We start from the raw sequence: 17,735 nt of genomic DNA on the forward strand, positions 1-17,735 counted from the left end.
GAAATCGATCAAATTTGAGAAGCTACAACCTCAAGGATCAACATCCTACACTCGATATGCCAAATTTTCCATTCTCCTAAAATTAATAATATATCATTAGTCTACACGAAAAGGAATTCTATATGCCTTCCTTGACTACACATTCTTTTTCATTGATATCAAGTAACATAGTAATAAATCGATGGATACGTTACATGCCAACAATGGAGACGAAGACCCAATGTGAGAGATGGCATGGTAAAAAAGATGGGAACTGAAGATAAAAGTCAATTGAAGTAATTCTTTCCCCACATTTCATGCTGAAACAACTTCAACGTAGATGATGAATAATATTTTATACGTTAGGCCAGAGTGTCTGATGGCATGAACGATATAAAATTCGCAATAGGGGAATTAAATTGAACCACATTATAATGTCTTTGTAATACGATCGTCTAAAGATTACATAGATATTTCCCTAAAATCAACAACTGAATAGACATGGTCTGAGATAATGGGCGTCGGTCGAACATACTTACTAATATTGAATTGCGATTAAATATTTAAAGTTGGATTTGGATATTTCCAATGTTAACTTTCCGAGCCATATAAAACTGCGCCCGAAAGGTGATTTGGCAAGAACACAAAATAAAATTTCGATAGAGAGATAAACGAGACTGAGGTTGATTGAGGGTTAGGCTCCATTTAATACGGACCATCGCCACTCTTAGCGGTTATTTCATCTCCCAGCATGAAAGAGGAATTTTCTTCGGAATTAACAGACCCCTGGAGGTGGAATCCACGAAATCCTGAACATAACGGGTGCTCGTAAGACATTTCCGCTCGAGACAGCTTGAAGTGCACTCGTGTGAATGACCACAAAAACCGCCCAGCCCACGTCTCGAAGAAAACCCGGTCCCAACTCTGGAAAGTGATCCAGGGGATGGGGGGAATGAAGCTCTTACTTCTCCGCAAGCTCTCACCCCCTATCGAATGAAAAATTCTGCCCCTAAAACGTAATTACACGTTCAAAAAAATCGAGATTTCCGGATTCTTCACGTAATATGGCGCGTGACCGGCCGACAGAAGTATATCCCTAGTGTGAAAATATCGCGGAAAAAATGATCAAATCTCAACGCAAAATCTTTAAGATGTTGTTAAGTTTTGGTGAGGTGAGTGAAGTGCGTCGCTGGGCATATTGACGAAGTTACTTTGAAAATATGAGTTTTATTATTTTGGCCGATGATCTATTTTATTTTGAATTATCTTGAAATAATTCGCTATTTATCACGTCCACCATCATTTTTTCTCGCAACACCGTGCGCGCGAAATTCGAGCGCGTATTTCCAAGCACCACTTTAGCTTTGATGCAATTTGGCCGACGATGAACAACCCACGTCAAAATATCTCAAGTGATGGTTTTGTTTCATGAGAGCTTCTTTAGGCTAAACCGAAAATAGTTTTCGAAAGAAAATATCCATAAGGCTCGCGGGTTGAGTCTAGCTTTCTGTTATGTTAGTATTATTCATATATATATACTATTATATATATATATATATATATATATATATATATATATACATATAAATACTATTGAAATATATATTATATATATAATCTATTTACATAGATACTCGTGGGAACACTAAATTTACAAAACCATGATATAACTTAGACAATTGCATTATTTCAGTTGATCATATTAAATGAGTTTGTAATTTTCCACAGACTTAATTTTAAGGTACAACGCGTTTCACTGACTAGCGGCAATTCGACGAAGTGAAGCCTGAAAATTGTCAAGTATATTATTTTCGTCGATGTCATATAACCATAGAAAGGCCATTTGCTTTAATTTTCCGCTAGCTCTCGAATATTTGCTACTTGATCTCGAACTTTTATTTGTAATATTTTCGTTTGGTTCAATTAATTTATAAGGAGGGCATCTATTTGCTAAACTTAACGTACCATGCAAGTGTGTACAGCTATACACAATGAAATTCGCGAGTAAACTTTCTTATTAAAGAAATCGCGAGGTTAATTTTGAAAATAAAGTTCATTGTGAAGCCAAAAAACTTATTCCGCCATTCTTTGACGTATCAGCAAATTTCTTGCAGCTAAGAATATAAACGAATCGGAAGTCGAGTAGCTTCAGGCGTGATGTGGTGGAAGTCGAACATAATGAATAACTGATCGAAGCACTTTTCCACTTGATATTAATTTATGAAATGTTTACTCTCTCGAAAATCGATGGTCAGGTCAAGGAAATTTATTCTCCTATAGACTCCCGGCTCCATGGTGAACTTTACAGAATTGTGCACTATCAAGTGGAAAAGTGCTTCGATCAGTTATTCATTCGAATCGGAGATGTTAAACCGTAATTTGAACTATGCACAATGGATTTATGATATTTTTATTTTCATAGTGTATACGCTCAAGGAAGGAGTCTTCATATGACGTATACCGAGTGTAAGTAATTGAATGAAAATTTCATGACACACGACTGAAATATTCGAATTCATGGCGACTAGATTATGAGTTCGCTTCTAGAAATGAAGGCAATAATTTTTTCTTTTTCTCTGTTCAAGGTACTCGCGTTGGCTGGGCCGGGAGGTCGTTTCCACAAGCTAGTCCTTGCTTGGTATGTCCGCCTTTCAGACAGATACGAAAGACACACAAAAAATTAGCTGCACAGGGATTGCCAAACAACCTTTTGCTAAGATCAGATTAAACCCGACGAGGTCACCCGCTTGAAAGGTAATCTGGATGGCATTTTAACAGCCCAAATGAAGTTTATGTCGTCAAATAAGCAACAACTTTCTTTACGCAGAACCCAGCTTTCTTATTTTTTTCCATCAATTCAAGCGAGTTTCTTGTTTCGCAATTTTCTCAGAAATGCATGCGAGCGTTTTTACAATGAGGGCTGCGTAAGCCTTCTCAGTTTTGAGGAGGTGGGACCGGTTCTAGCGCTCCATCGCGATGCGGGGAAACCGCTTGTCTCGGCATAAGTTATTTTATTTCTCTAGGAATAATAAGGGAGTTTCAACGCGAATTTATCCTTATTTCAAACGTCAACATTTCTTCTTCCGTAGCACTAACTGTCCACAATCACGTGGCCATTCGCAGAATAATAGTTAAATCTTCACGCAGTAGAGGCTAATGTGAGTGTGGGATAGTTCCATCAAGGTTTCTCTGAAATACTCAAGATTGACGTAGCAAATCATCTCTTTCTTGAAACGAGACTTGATGCATTGAAAATGGCGCCGAAAAGGAATTCGAGGATTCTGATCAAGATATCAATATTGAGTAAAAGATGAGCTTGAGGAAATCTAATGGCATAAAAATTCTGGAATACAGAAAGATGGTTTTCGTGAAAAATAAGGATTTCAATATTTATTCAAGTGAATTGCCAATGCTTGTGAACCAGGGAATTCCCCATTTCCAGATAGGAATATAGTATGCCAATTGACAAGAGGCTACGTACAAATACGAGGATAGTGACGTATCGGTTAAGAAAAGTGCAAAACGTTGACGTCACACACCGATAGGTTCTAGAGAAGTAGGATTATGGAGCTGTCTACTACTATTTACATTTAAAAATAAATTTAACTCTTCCTTTGACAACCTTATGCGCCTTATTATCACAACTCAACAAACCTAGGACACTCACTGCCCTGAAGGCTTCCACGGTCACTGCTATTCGTGTGATTGCTACACTTCTTTACTCCATTTTTATTTCTTTTATTTTAGTTCTTAAGATTAGCGAGCACCTTGACAGCGAAGGTCATTTCGTAAGACTGAACTCAGCCGCTTGTTTATATCCTATCTAGATGATACGTTGAATGTCACATTTTATATTTTTAATCACATGCACGGACATAATGTACTTCTTTTAGTGAAAACTGCCGGAATATCAAACTAAGGACATTTTTCAAGCACATAAACAAAACAATACGAAAGTATTCCCGTGAAACGATTTTGGCCACAGAAACTCAAACACAAATACATAGGAGCTAAATTATGGAGCTGTCACTTATTTGACTAGATGAGAAGATATATATATATAGGTGTGTGTGTGTATGTACCCGTATTCCCTAATAAATTGGTACACACAAACATATATATCATATATACATGTATATTAACCAGTCATATATATATATATATATATATATATATATATATATATATATATATATATATACACACACATCGTGTGGGTGGTGGGTGAATATACATTTATACATATAAATAAATATATACATATAATTTTTTATTTCTCAATCACATTTACTCAAGGCCCACTTACAAGAAGAGTCCATAAACGTCAACTTTTCACAGACAACTTGGACTTGGATATTTGCCATTGGCGGACGGTAATATATTTGGAAATTAAAGTGCATGAAAATTTTTTTTCGAGAATAATTGAGTGAAAACTGGGTCCCACAATAATTGTGAATGTTTACAATTTTGAGCAAATGGACCAATTACGGCCAACTAATGCACGAACTTCATGGTAATATCTTTCATTTTTTTGTGCAATATCATCTGGCTCTTCGACCGTAGGGTAGTCGCTTGACGAACCATAGCGGAATTCCATCTGTCGTGCCGCAAGGACGAATATGTATGGGAGCAAGTAATGTCAAGTGGGCTTTTTCAGTTTGCCCTTTGATTGGCCTTCACAATGAAAAGTGCCTACCATCCCTTGAATGAAGAGAGGAGACGAGGCTTGAGGGCAGACGAATGAATTCTGACGCTCCAGCCACCGACTTCGCCAGCCTCCCCCACCTCCTCACTCCTTACCTCTCATACCATATATCTCATGTTATTCTCAAGCCCTATGAGTACTAATTCGGATCTAAATTAAGACCTGGTATGAAAAGTGCTTTATGATCAATCACAGCCCAGCGTGTTATTAAATTAGACAGTCTTGCTTCATGAAGCGTTTCAACGATATATATGTGTGCATATATACACAATATATACGTGAATATATATGTATATATATATATATATATATATTTATTTATTTATGTATGCACACATTCTTAAGTAATTCCAAATACCCCTACCGTCATCATCGAACCATAGTCGCCAGCAATCCTATACAATCAAATGAAAAAATAAAAAAATCTACTAATTCATATGAATCAGATTAAGGATTTCAATGCAACCTAAAAGATAGGTGGTTTTCATTTAATGAACTTCTAAACTTGCCATAAAATACAGGGTGCGGCAACATAACATCTTGCATTGTAGGGGTAAACCCCTTTAAACTATAAAAGCCTAAATAAACTCAAAAAAATATTTTCAAAAAATTAATTCATACATTTAAAACATTATAATGTAGCAACAAACATTCATTTATGCTCGGAGCACACTTTAACATTATTCACAGATTTATACTACAGAATAATGCTACGTTTAAGATTCAATGTAGTGTTGTGGTATGAATGCTAAGAGAGAGCAGTATTTTATTTCCGCGGATACGAATGCCCTAAATAAATTGGACCTCCACAAAAGGCACCAAGGAAGAGACTCTCGCACGGGAGGGATGCTCTCCGATTTGATTCCGAGAGGATAGAAATTATCGCGTCTCGTTCCGCGAGTCGTCCACTTATTTGTCGAGTGGGGCGCTGTCGTCCAAGCATGTCCTCGACGACAAGGTCGGCCTCGGCACCTTTTATTGTGACCACGGCGGGCGAGTCAGCGAGTGCGCCTCTGCTCATGCGTGGGCGGGAGGAGACGGCCAAAAGGAGGAGGGAAGGAATAGCGGGCATTCCTATCCCCCTTCTTCAGAGACTTTCGCGGGAGTTTACTCGAACATTCGAAGGACGGTCGACTTTCTCTCTCTCTCTTTCGCCGCCTAAAAGACGGTTGCAGGCTCAATTTCAACGCGACTTCTTTCCTTACCCTATAAGGACGCCGAGAAAACTTCGAAATGAATGACTTGGACATGAGGTATGTTTATTTTAAGCACTTGTTCTCCCTCAATATTCTCCTCCTTGAGGAATCCTCTAACAGAAAAGCGATCGGAGATACAGGCCACGGAGAAAAATATCGCCCTTAAAAGTAGTCAAATAAAATATATCACACTTACATGGTCATTGCTATCCTTCTGTCAAGGTGTTACTCAAATAAGTTTTACGACGGGAAAAGTAGGTGTTAATTGTGAGCAATTCAAAGATCAAGGAAATGGACCAGGAGAGAAAAGGGGAAATGCTCCTATCCTACAGTACACACACAATTTATCAGTGTAAATATTTTAAAAAAATAGCTACACTTAAATTGGTGAAAATTATTATCATAATAAGTATACCTTTAGTAAAATACTGGGGATCCTAATGGTTGAAGCGTTCATTCATTGACCAGGGAGTTCCTATTGCCTATCTAATAGGTGCCCCGAACACCTGCAGCTAAAATTCACAATGTGATTTCCAGGATACCAAATCATAGTGAAAAACTGCACGTGGCATAGCGACATAAACTGCTCCAAACCCTTCAATTATTTTGAAACGCCCATCGGGTATGGTAAGAAGAAAGCATTAAACCAATGCCAACCAAACAAACCTTCAGACAGATTGCTGCGTTGACGGTGGATTGAAATATTGAATTACGGCTCACCAACTCAGCTTAGAGGACTACTACATCCCAATCCCCAATTTAAAAAAAAAAACAAAGACGCAGGCGAAAATACTGCCAACTTCCGAGGCAAGTCCCGAACCTCGTTCATGAACTGTATGTAAACCCGACTACGCATGGAAATAAGATTCTGGAAACAAACGGTGGAAGCAGAGTTCTTTCTCGTCTCATTAAGATTCAGCTATTCTTGCCACTTGAGACTTCAGTATTAGGCACCTATCTGAAGTATCTAACCTGCTATGGGAGCATGTTAAGATTCTCCTACGTTAAAAAATCCCTTCTGAAATTATGACGAAGAGACTCCTAAGATACGGGAGACTAGTATGAGATGATTATTGATACAAATCTTTAATGCCACACAACATTACATTTCGCACTCTCCATATTTTTCACTTTCCAGATGCATGCAACAAGTGAGCGATATGGAGACCTAACTAGTCTGTGGTGTTTAGATACAGTATCCTCTTAACGAAGCTTTTCCTTTCAATTCACTCCGCAACCTTCCAAATGAAAAACTGAGGCTGTAAGACCCCCCTCATAATGATGAGGCAAAGATCGCTACACAGAGGTATCTTCCGTCCTTCCTCTCCCGGGCTCTTTTATCTCTCACGCCAATTACTCGCCCCTCAATTATTAATGGTTCTAGCTGACGTAGTAGCTGTGGGAGGTCTCTTGCAATAACAACTGATAGCACAATCTCCATATCCTTTCTCCTTTTATCGTCTAGAGGAAAGGAGGAGGCATTCATCCATTGTGGCTCCCAATATCAATTACTCCTTTAAGAAAATCAAAGACGTCAGCTCAAAATTTTAATTGTCAGTTGATATTAACCCTTGACTCGCATCTGAAAGGGATATTCAGATGAAATGATTCCTTGACTCACATTCGAAAGGGAATTATTGTCGCTTGAAAAATATGTTCTTGTTTGTCCACCATTTGAAGGAGATAAGATGTCCTAGTTCTGAGGAACAGTTCAGTTTTTGTGAGCTTACGAAGATGAGATTGCGTACACCAATAATTTCCATTTAAATTAAGTCGCTTTCATTGCATAGCAATAAAGGCGATGGGGAGGTGCTCATCAAATCCACTAATTCAACGGCACTTAGCCTGACCAAAGGTTACCTTCAGAGAATGATTTTCACGCAAACGCACGCTAGGTATTATTTGAAAAGACTTTCTCTCTTAGATAACGAACGCTAAGTAGCGCTAAGCATGAAACAAATAACCCAGAACAATGGAGGATGAATTTGCTAAAGATTAATGCCAATAATTATGCATGGCTTGCAAATGAACAAAGCCTTCAGGTGGCCAACCCCGCAAGATAGAGGAGGGAATTTCTCTGATCGCTGCACGACTATACCTAATTAGGGACTGAATTAAAATCAAATCATGGAACCAAAACCCAAATTATTTAAAATAGATAATTATAATAACTATGCAAATATGCAAGTCATGCAAAATAAACCTATTAAAAGCTAAATGTATTTTTGGACTTCGATATTCATTTCAAATAAATTATTTTTTCCCGACTTGGGTTTCATATTCTTTTCTTCACTCAATCATCCCTACTAAATTAAGCAGCAAAATATCTGTCCACCAAGAACTTCGTGGAAAATAGATAAGTCCGCTAAGAATGATTTCACTGTTGTTCGAATTTCGCCCGCCCTAGGGCTTACTTCTGTTACATGATCGGTTTTGGCTGGGTGGTTCGGTTAGCTGGCTTGGTTGAGTTTGGAAGGTGAGCCCATTTAATCCAGTTGGTTATAAGGAGTGCTTCGCTTCTTTGTATTCGTTAACCCTACCGCTGTCTAAAACCCAGCATGGCTGGAGAATTTATTTTGCATTTTAGGCCACAGGACATTATAACGTTCCTGCCCTAAAAAGTAAATATACAGTGATTTCATAAATGAATTGAAGTGGATATTTTTGAAGTGCTAATTCGGTCACAAATATGTATGTGTACGCGCGCTCCAATTGGGTATACTACCTTGATCAAAAAGTTCCCGGAATAACCACCGTGTGGCGCTCCCATCGTTCCGATTTGAGTTCTGTTTTTTTTGTTAAATTGGTACATCTGTTGTTGATATTCCCTTTAAATCTTAGTGTCATAACTTGACATTTGCAAAAGTTACGGTCGGTTTTCGGTATGTCCATCAGTGCTTCCTGCGATTTTTCCATTACTTCCTCTCGGCTGCTAAAACGCGTTCCCCGTAATGGTTTTTTAACTCGAATGAACAGAAAGAAGTCACAGGGAGCCAAATCAGGTGAATTCGGTGGCTGTTGGATGGTATTTGTTGCATTTTTCGTCAAAAAATTACGAATAATGATAGCACTGTGCGACGGTGCGTTATCATGGTGCAAAATCCACGATTTTTCTGCCCACATTTCTGGTCTCTTTCGGCGAATTGCTTCACGCAAACGTCTCATAACGCCCAAATAATACTCTTTGTTTACTGTCTGGCCTTCTGGCAAAAATTCATGATGCACTACACCGTTGTAATCCATGAAAACCGTCAGCATTGCCTTCTTTTTTGACTGAAAACGACGTGGTTTTTTTGGTCTCGGCTCATTTGGTGAACGCCATTCACTTGCCTGATGTCTGGATTGCGTGTCGTACTCATAAACCCACGTCTCGTCTCCAGTAATGATCCTTTTGATGAATGTGGGATCGGATTCAGCCTCGCAAATCATGTCTTTTGCGACGTCAACACGGTCTCTTTTTTGCATGAAATTGAGGTCTTTCGGCACCAACTTTGCTGCTACACGACGGAAACCCAAATCATTAACCACAATGTCTTGGGCGGATCCATAGGCAATGTTCAAGTCCTCCGCTATTTCTCTGATGGTTAATTTGCGGTTATTGACCAACATTTCTTTTACTTTATCAATTTTTTCACCGACTTTCGATGTCGATGGTCTGCCACTGCGTTCATCATCTTCGATTGACTCACGACCACTTCTGAACCGCTCGTGCCACTGGTAAACGACCGTTTTTTTTAGAGAATCGTTGCCGAAACACTTTTCCAACATTTCCAACGTCCGTGCGCCACTAAATCCGTTTTTACGCAAAATTTAATGCAAGTTCGTTGTTGCAAATTTAAATCCATTTCTGAAATTGTAAAAAATCGCCAACACACACAGAGATAGATGTACTCTTGGCTACGTAACTTTTGCAAATGTCAAGTTATGACACTAAGATTTAAAGGGAATATCAACAACAGATGTACCAATTTAACAAAAAAAACAGAACTCAAATCGGAACGATGGGAGCGCCACACGGTGGTTATTCCGGGAACTTTTTGATCAAGGTAGTAATTCGTCTAAATCCAGTCCCCTTTGTCCGGCTCAATCGATCAAATAGCCAACATTCCGATAAGACTATCAAGAAATATTCCCACATTCTGCAGTAACTTTCGGTCTCTCATGAGTCACACTCTCTCTACCTACTTCCATCTTCCACAATGGAACCATGCAACTGCAATTTTTTGAAAGGAGTTCAACGCATGATTCATTAACGGACGATTGATAATTTTTACACATGCGTCAACGTTTATTATCACTTAGGGGGCCATAAGTGTCGTGCTCGACTGAACGAATGTATGAGTAATCAGCATGTCCTTCAATCGAGAATTTTCAGTTAACCTTAGCATTCTCGCACCATCGATGTAACAAGCAGGTAATTGAAAGTGAGGCAAGGGAAATTTAAGTTTCATTAAGTGCACTACGCACGTAACGACGCGAGCCTAGTCTTTTTTCTCCTCAATTTCTTCGGCAAAACAACTCTACCTAGTCGTTTCCTCCTTCACATGGAGCATCAGAGTAAAGTCCTTGATTTATTTATTCCCCAAAGGATCGTTTACCTAACATATTAAACGTCTACCATACGATGCAGTTTGATGTACAATGGGTTAAAATTTTGCCCCTACGACAGGCCTACTACGCAGTTAATTTGGTCATGATGCCGCGATGAATGTATTTAAAAAATCGGGATTTGCAAAGGTAAATCAAATGATTCTAGTGCACATTGGTCTCAACAGTGTTCCGATAATTTCAAAACATTTTGATCTGCAATCCCGGGGTAGAGAAAAGCGGGGGACAGAAAATCGGGGGGAGGTGGATAACGAATGGAGGAGGAATTCAATGAGTGCAGAGAAAGACTCTGGGAAAGAGGACGATTTATTATCCAATCAGGGCATGGACTTAACAATTTACTTATAATTAGTCTTCCCGATGACGATTGGCTACTCAGCTCCCTGAACGCTACAATCCCAATGACCGGTGACACTAATTCGCGTCAATTTTCCTCCATGGCCACTGTATAACATAGGATAAGAATGCGAGAGAAATAATTAGAATGGAATCAAACGAAAATTCTTCTATAACTCTTTCGTAATTACTTTAACTGCTCGTAAAATCTGTAACAGAAAAAATATCGCCAAAAACCAATAGTTTTAATCTTTGCCACTTGAAATAAATTTAAAAGTATAGTATGTTGCGCCAAAGTACGAGTGCATGCTTTTACCATCATTCATTCACCACCAACAGTTTAATTAATTATTCCTTTCTATCCATGAGAGCCGGTTTAGTGTCGTCTTTACCAGTTTCTCTGTAGTCAATACAACCATTCATTTTTTATTGTTTTTGTTTATTTATTAAGCCTGAGTCCGAAAACAGCACTTTCGGCCCTTTACATCGGGCTATTAATGGTGACAGCAACGGTCATGATTACTGACACCCAATATTGGCGGCACATCCTCAATTTTACTTAATTAAACAGTAGGCCATGATTCTAGTTCGAAAAATAAGAGTCACCGCTGCTCCGAACCGAATAGACTTGAACTATATGAAAATTTGCTTGAGATTTTCGTAAAAAAATCACTGCTCTTTTAGGCATTAGATAAAGGCATAAATATTTATCACCCCGATTTCGGTGTAGCCAACTGATAATACATACATTTTGGAAATTTTCACATAAAATATGCTGCCAGGGGAAAGAGAGTGAAAGTATAGTCAATAGGAAAAAATATATCTGTATACATACACGCATGTTGAGTACCCAATAGCCAAAGCCCAACGTACAAGTCACTAAAAGTCATTAGTAAAAAGCATTAAAATAAAAGAAAAAGTACACTACAACTAAATTAAAAAATATGTGACTTAATCTGGGGAACAGTGCAGACAGACATAGAATTGAGTGACTCCAGACAAGAAGGGACGGCTGATTGGAGAAATAAAACTACTTCAACATCAGGATAAGCAGGTTCTAAAGGGATGACAGTCACCCCTACTTTGACAAGTCTGACCCGATTTCCTTCCGTCGAGTAGGTTTAACCAGGAGGTTTTCACTTTTCGACGAATAACGAGAATGAAAAGAAAAAAAATCTTCGGATCGATACACCGACTCGAAACATGTCTGAAAAATATATCGTAATGGGTTAGTCTTTCTCTTTCGGCATATCTGTCAGATTCCTCGAGTCTGTTTTTGTAGTCTAGTGCCGCAACGAAGCGCGATGTTCGCCTCGAACCAGGTCGCGCGATCAAGAGGCTTCCTTGGAAATAAACCATTTATTAAGTGTGATGACGTGAGGCGGCTTTCTGGACGGCACGGTCTCATCGTAATGCTCTTACGTACCACACACGCTCTGGCTGTCTCCACTTTCTCGACGACATCGTCTCATCTTGTTTACACTATTACTTACTGTCGCTCAGCAACTCTGCTGCTGTTTGCTCCACATTTCCAACCCGTAGCTAGGGTCACTGACCCTTAACTCCACATAACTCAGGGATAGGACAAAATATGAGACATGCAAATAATCAAATAATAAATACTTTCAAATTACGCAACAAACGGTGCTCAATACGTATTTTCCTTACATTGGCGTAATATTCTACCAAGCAGGACTATTTACTAGAGAACTGCTGCTATTAAGGTTCTTAAAATAAAATGAGCAAAAACGATAATTTTATATTAAACCTTTTTCCACGCAATTATGCCATTATACTTATTCCTAAATATCACCAAGACATTTTCTTCAAAGTTTCACCACGCTATCTATCATGTGTCAGAATTTTTACATCCTAAGCTTTGGAGTCGAACCCCTCATATTGATGATCTTAATTCCAAATAAAAAAAAGATTGCAATTGAAAATAGGGTGTTGATTTTTAATTTCCTCATTAGATCTTTGTTGAGTCACTTGAATCATTGAATTACTTTCAATCTGCACTTATTTACTCTCTAATACACTAAGCAAAATCATCGGGGCATCTCAAGGGAGAGTTTAGGCACTTAAATGCTTTTAATATTAAGTGGAAAAACCATCCGCCTACGGAGGGATCACTTCCCCACTGTGAAATTTCCCGCATTTGTGTGCGCATGAGAGAGCGGGTACACTAGGTAATCTCCCGGCATTCACAGCATTTTCTTGTAATTAAACCTATATTTGTAATTGTTCGACAAATTGAATTAACCTACATTTTTAGTAATTTTTATTGTTCACTTCGCAGGCAAAACTGCCAATACCTTCGGTCTTGAACTAAAACAATGACTCCATTATAATAAAAATAGAATCATATGTTATAATCAACTAAACATACTTGTAGCTCAGCCTCTTTAAGCTTAAAATTTGCACAGAGTAAAATGCTGAAGTTTACTAATTGTGTGTACATATATTAACACATTTGAATGGCCATTTCAATCCATTTATATACATTTTTATTAATTTGGACGTAAATTACAGTTCAAATGAACTTTTTTCTTAATTGTAGGACACCTACAATGCTTAGCTTCCGACTACATTCCAGATATTCTTTTGGTGCAACCAAAATGAGTATCCTGCAACATATCTTGTTTTCACTGCTTCGTCTGGTTTCTTTGCAATATATTTTTACGTAATATACTAACTTGAGCTGACCGTTTCGGTAATAAAAAGCCTTTAAGAACTTTTATGAGGGTTGGATGAATATTCATTATAGGATTGGATCAGACTCTCGTGACGGTTTTTCGCACGCTGATGACATCTTTCAGTAAGTAAGGAACGGAGAATCACTGAATACGACTGCAGTCGCTCACTAAGAACCCTCCAATGACTGTCAACATTCAGCGACAACCGCACGAGTTATTACGACTCAGTGCCACCTCGTTTATAATACAGCAGCGGCGTCATAACTCCGTAAACATCCCAGGGAACTATTGCACGAGCACATTAATTATGCAGCTTCATGTCTCACTCTCATTAAAGCGGAAATTCTAAAATGACGCCACAAACTAGAAAGGCTGAAGGCACATTGTTCAAGGTAGGGCCAGCGCAGTATTTTCATTACTTTCCACTCGACCGTCGTACACACCGTGGGTACTGTGCTCCTCAATTCATCACTTTTCTCGACCGTCACTCGGCAAACGAGTCGCGCGCGCTTCCGGGCTGCAACGGCTGCCATTAGATGACGTTACTACTTCCCCTATATTCCTACCCCCAAAGAAAGAAGCATCGCTTATGAATCGCTTCTTCTTCGTCCTCTCTTCTTCCAGGAGATGGAGCGATCAAGGAATTTTTGAAGCCCGCATCGTCCCTAGAGGGAAAGTAGTTAAGAAAATCCCCGTCAGGTCACCACGAAGACCTCTTTCCAAAGTCATAAAAATTCCCAATTTTTGCAAAACTTCAACCCCGAGGTGGGGAACTCGCGTGCAGTTATAAATTCTTTCGCTGTGAAACATCAGCTGAATAGCACGCCCAGGAGCGAAATGTTAGTCACCGTTACATCTTTCTACTAGCCCCGGGCAGTAACGAAATGACGATTATACCGATTCTTAAAGCATGATGTCATTCGAGGAGATTAAAAAAATCAGTCTTGACGCCATTCTCATGAATGCTACAAGTAAAGAAGTGGTTTCGACTATTAAAATGAGTAAACAGCTTCTCCGTGCAAATAAATTACCGTCCAAATTGAATCTTAATTCAATCTAATTTCTAACTACAATGACATAAATATATACGAAATGGGGAAGTGGTAGTCCAGGGGTGGGGTGCTGGCCTGCTGACCAAAGGGCCCGGGTTCGATACCTGGACACGACTCTGGGCACCTTCAGCCTTTCCCAAGCTGTGTAAGTTTTCGCGTACCAGAGCGCCCTGGCCTCGAAAGGCTGACTGAAGCCCACATCTGAAGATCAATGAAAAGGTTTTCTGGAAAATGAATCCTGGTTTCTCACTAAAAACGTTTTTCTTCATTTCCCAGAGAAAACCTATTCACTGAGATTGTTAAAATCAATGGCGTGCAACCTCAAACGCATACACTTGTCACATAAAATTAAAAACAGACTCAACGAGTCATTATTTTGTACCTTCGCCAGGATTCTCTGGAGACATAATTATCTACCCGCTAGCTATTGATACTGATGATTGTTATTAAGTCATAATGAAACCTTTAAACGAAGAAATAAACATTTTTTAAGACAAAATACTCAGTCGCCTAGCCAGAGGACGGTGAAGGCCCCTTTTGAGTTCACTTTGATTGTTACGTATTTAATAAATATTTTAGATGGATAAATTAAATTAAATCTACTAATTTCCCAGAAAAAAGAAGCACATCTATTGCAAATGAATTAAATATTTAAATTACTTTAAATGAAATAACAGAATTTCCGCAAAATACGATGGGTGCGCGACCCCTAGACCGTAGGCATCTGACCGACGGTCGTCCTGATACTGATCCCTATTTCCCAAGGTTAGGGCACCACGCTACGTATAATATACATGTAAATAATCACATGCCTATCAAAAAACATTTTTTTCTACCTTAATTTCCAGTTATTCCAGAACCGTTTTCAGCCATCGCATTGATTGACGCGGCGCATTCCTGAGTCCGCTGATTATTTCAAAATCGTTGCAACGAAGAAAACTGAACATCGTTTTCGCGATAATGGTTACGGATCGCAGATTTTGTTGCCGCCTTAAAGGAGAGCCGCGGGCAACGCCGACGCTTTGCCGCGTGGGAGAAGTCAACTTCCCCCGCCGCTGGGTGACTGGAACGGCCAGGGTGATTCATTCACTGTGCACCCTCCTCCTCGACCATCTTCTCCCCCCTTCCTTAGCCCCCATCTCACCCTCCGCCCCCGCTAAGTCCCGCCACACAACACGTAGCAGCAGCAGTTAGCCGCGGCGGCAACAGAGGCGGCCGCGGCCTCGCACTAAGGCGTTGACCTCGTCTCGGGCATCTTGCGCCCAATGCAGATAAACCCACTCTTTTTATTTATGGCTCGTTTTGCAATGTCTCCTCCACATCATCTGGATGGGAGGGAAATCCAGCTAATGGAAAGCGGGAAATTTTTGATGGGCAAGGGAATTTAATGACATCAGACGCATACCACTAACATCCCTACACATCTACGTCAAACCCTATGAAACTACACAAAAGCGTGTGCAATTCTGCGAGCCATGTACCTCATTAAACGCCTTAGGTCTCCTATTATTCACCGTCTCCTATACTTGTGTATCCGTGAGGGTCTCCGATGGCAATGATTGTAAACAGAGTTTTAGAACCGTAAGACACCACTCAAGTCACCAGAGCAGAGAGACTATAATTAATATGAGCTTCAGAGAGCCTTCCACCTTCATGACCGAAATGGCTTCCCTTTCTAGCTTTTGCTATACCCCAGTAGCACTTATTATCTTCTCGTTACAATTTTCGACAAATCTAGCAAATATTTTTAATTTTCTCCGATTTATTAATTATGACTTCAGTTATTTTTCTCATAGCTCAAATAAGGCGTAGGCATAGAAAGAAACATCTTTCTAAGTAAAAACAAGGAAAAAGTAAAAATTAGATCGCGCGCGAAATTAATAAAAGCGTTCCCTCGTCTCATTCCATTTCTCTCCTATCATTGTTTCTGGTAGGGAAACATACATACAGGCAAATCTCTCTATGCAAGGAAATATATAGAAAATTAGCCATCACATGAAGAATCTGTAGAATCCCATTCTGAATGTATTATTTCACAAAATAATTAGTGGCATGAAATTTCTTGGGATAGGTTACTTTGATGGCCTTTTCCCGGATTGAATAAGGGAGCCGTATTTCGGAAGATGTTCGGAACCATTCTAATGCCACAAGCAAACTACGAAACACTTTTCTGAATAAGAAAAGTTCAATATTCAAATAAACATTACCACTCACGGGTTTTACCGAAATAGGTTTAATAACCGTCAAAACGAAACAATGTCTAGACCTGCGACGGTTGCTGTCTTCGAGCACTTATTAATATTTTCTGCTCCACTTTCACTTTCTTTGAGTATCGGAATAAAAAAAGGTAAGTAGAAGTAATTCATCAAGCTCGGGATAGACGTGAGGCGAAGGAAATACGTGCACAAATAAATTGACATAAGGAAAAAAATTAACGAACAATCCGACCGAGGACACGTATTAATGATCAAAAAATGTTAGCGCTTGGTACAAGTAAATTGACATTTAGCGTGAACAGACGAAAAAAGAGATGAAGTCATTAAGAAAGTGCGAGGTCACGGTGTTTTAGTTACCGCTCATTCCGACGACCTACTATCACAACGTCGCTGAGACGGTGGCCGTAAGTTATTCGGAGTAATCTCCGAACTTTAACGGGTTTATTTTAGGCAAATATCTTGAGTATTTAATGATGAGTTGAATTTCAAACACCCAGGAAATGTGCAAATAAATCGAAATTTGACATGAGTCTAGAAAACAGGAATTAGAAAAACATGACATTTTTTTCTATTTTTCAAACGGCTTCAACTATTACCGACAACAACTTCGCCCCCTATATGCGTGCAGAGTTGTCAAAAATAAAAGAAAACCCTTAGCCTCAAAACTATAACCAGTTAATATCTAAACTCACCTCAGATAATAAAATTAGTTGCGTTGAAAAAAAAACTCATTTCCGATTACAAAATACAAAAAAATTAGATACCAGCAGTTCTAGAAATATTTTTGCAAGAAAAATGAAAACCTAGAAATTATTTGGAAAGACGGCAAAATCGAAGTAAACTGCCACCATTGGTCACGTTCATAAAATCCATGGCAATGTGCTAATCATTAATCAAACTGCCCTATTCCTGGCTTTTACCGTTACGATCATTACAGCAGTAACGAG

General features: G+C 39.1%; 1 protein-coding gene across 8 annotated transcripts in view; it reads right to left on the reverse strand.

The window, feature by feature from the left end:
- Positions 1-17,735, reverse strand: part of kst (spectrin beta chain, non-erythrocytic 5 kst) — a 218,465-nt gene that overhangs the window by 156,893 nt on the left and 43,837 nt on the right. The gene's annotated exons all lie outside the window — the stretch shown is intronic.

This window comes from Hetaerina americana, unplaced genomic scaffold (genome assembly GCF_022747635.1).
Source record: "Hetaerina americana unplaced genomic scaffold, ioHetAmer1.1.p SCAF_10, whole genome shotgun sequence".
Classification (NCBI taxonomy): Eukaryota; Metazoa; Arthropoda; class Insecta; order Odonata; family Calopterygidae; genus Hetaerina; species Hetaerina americana.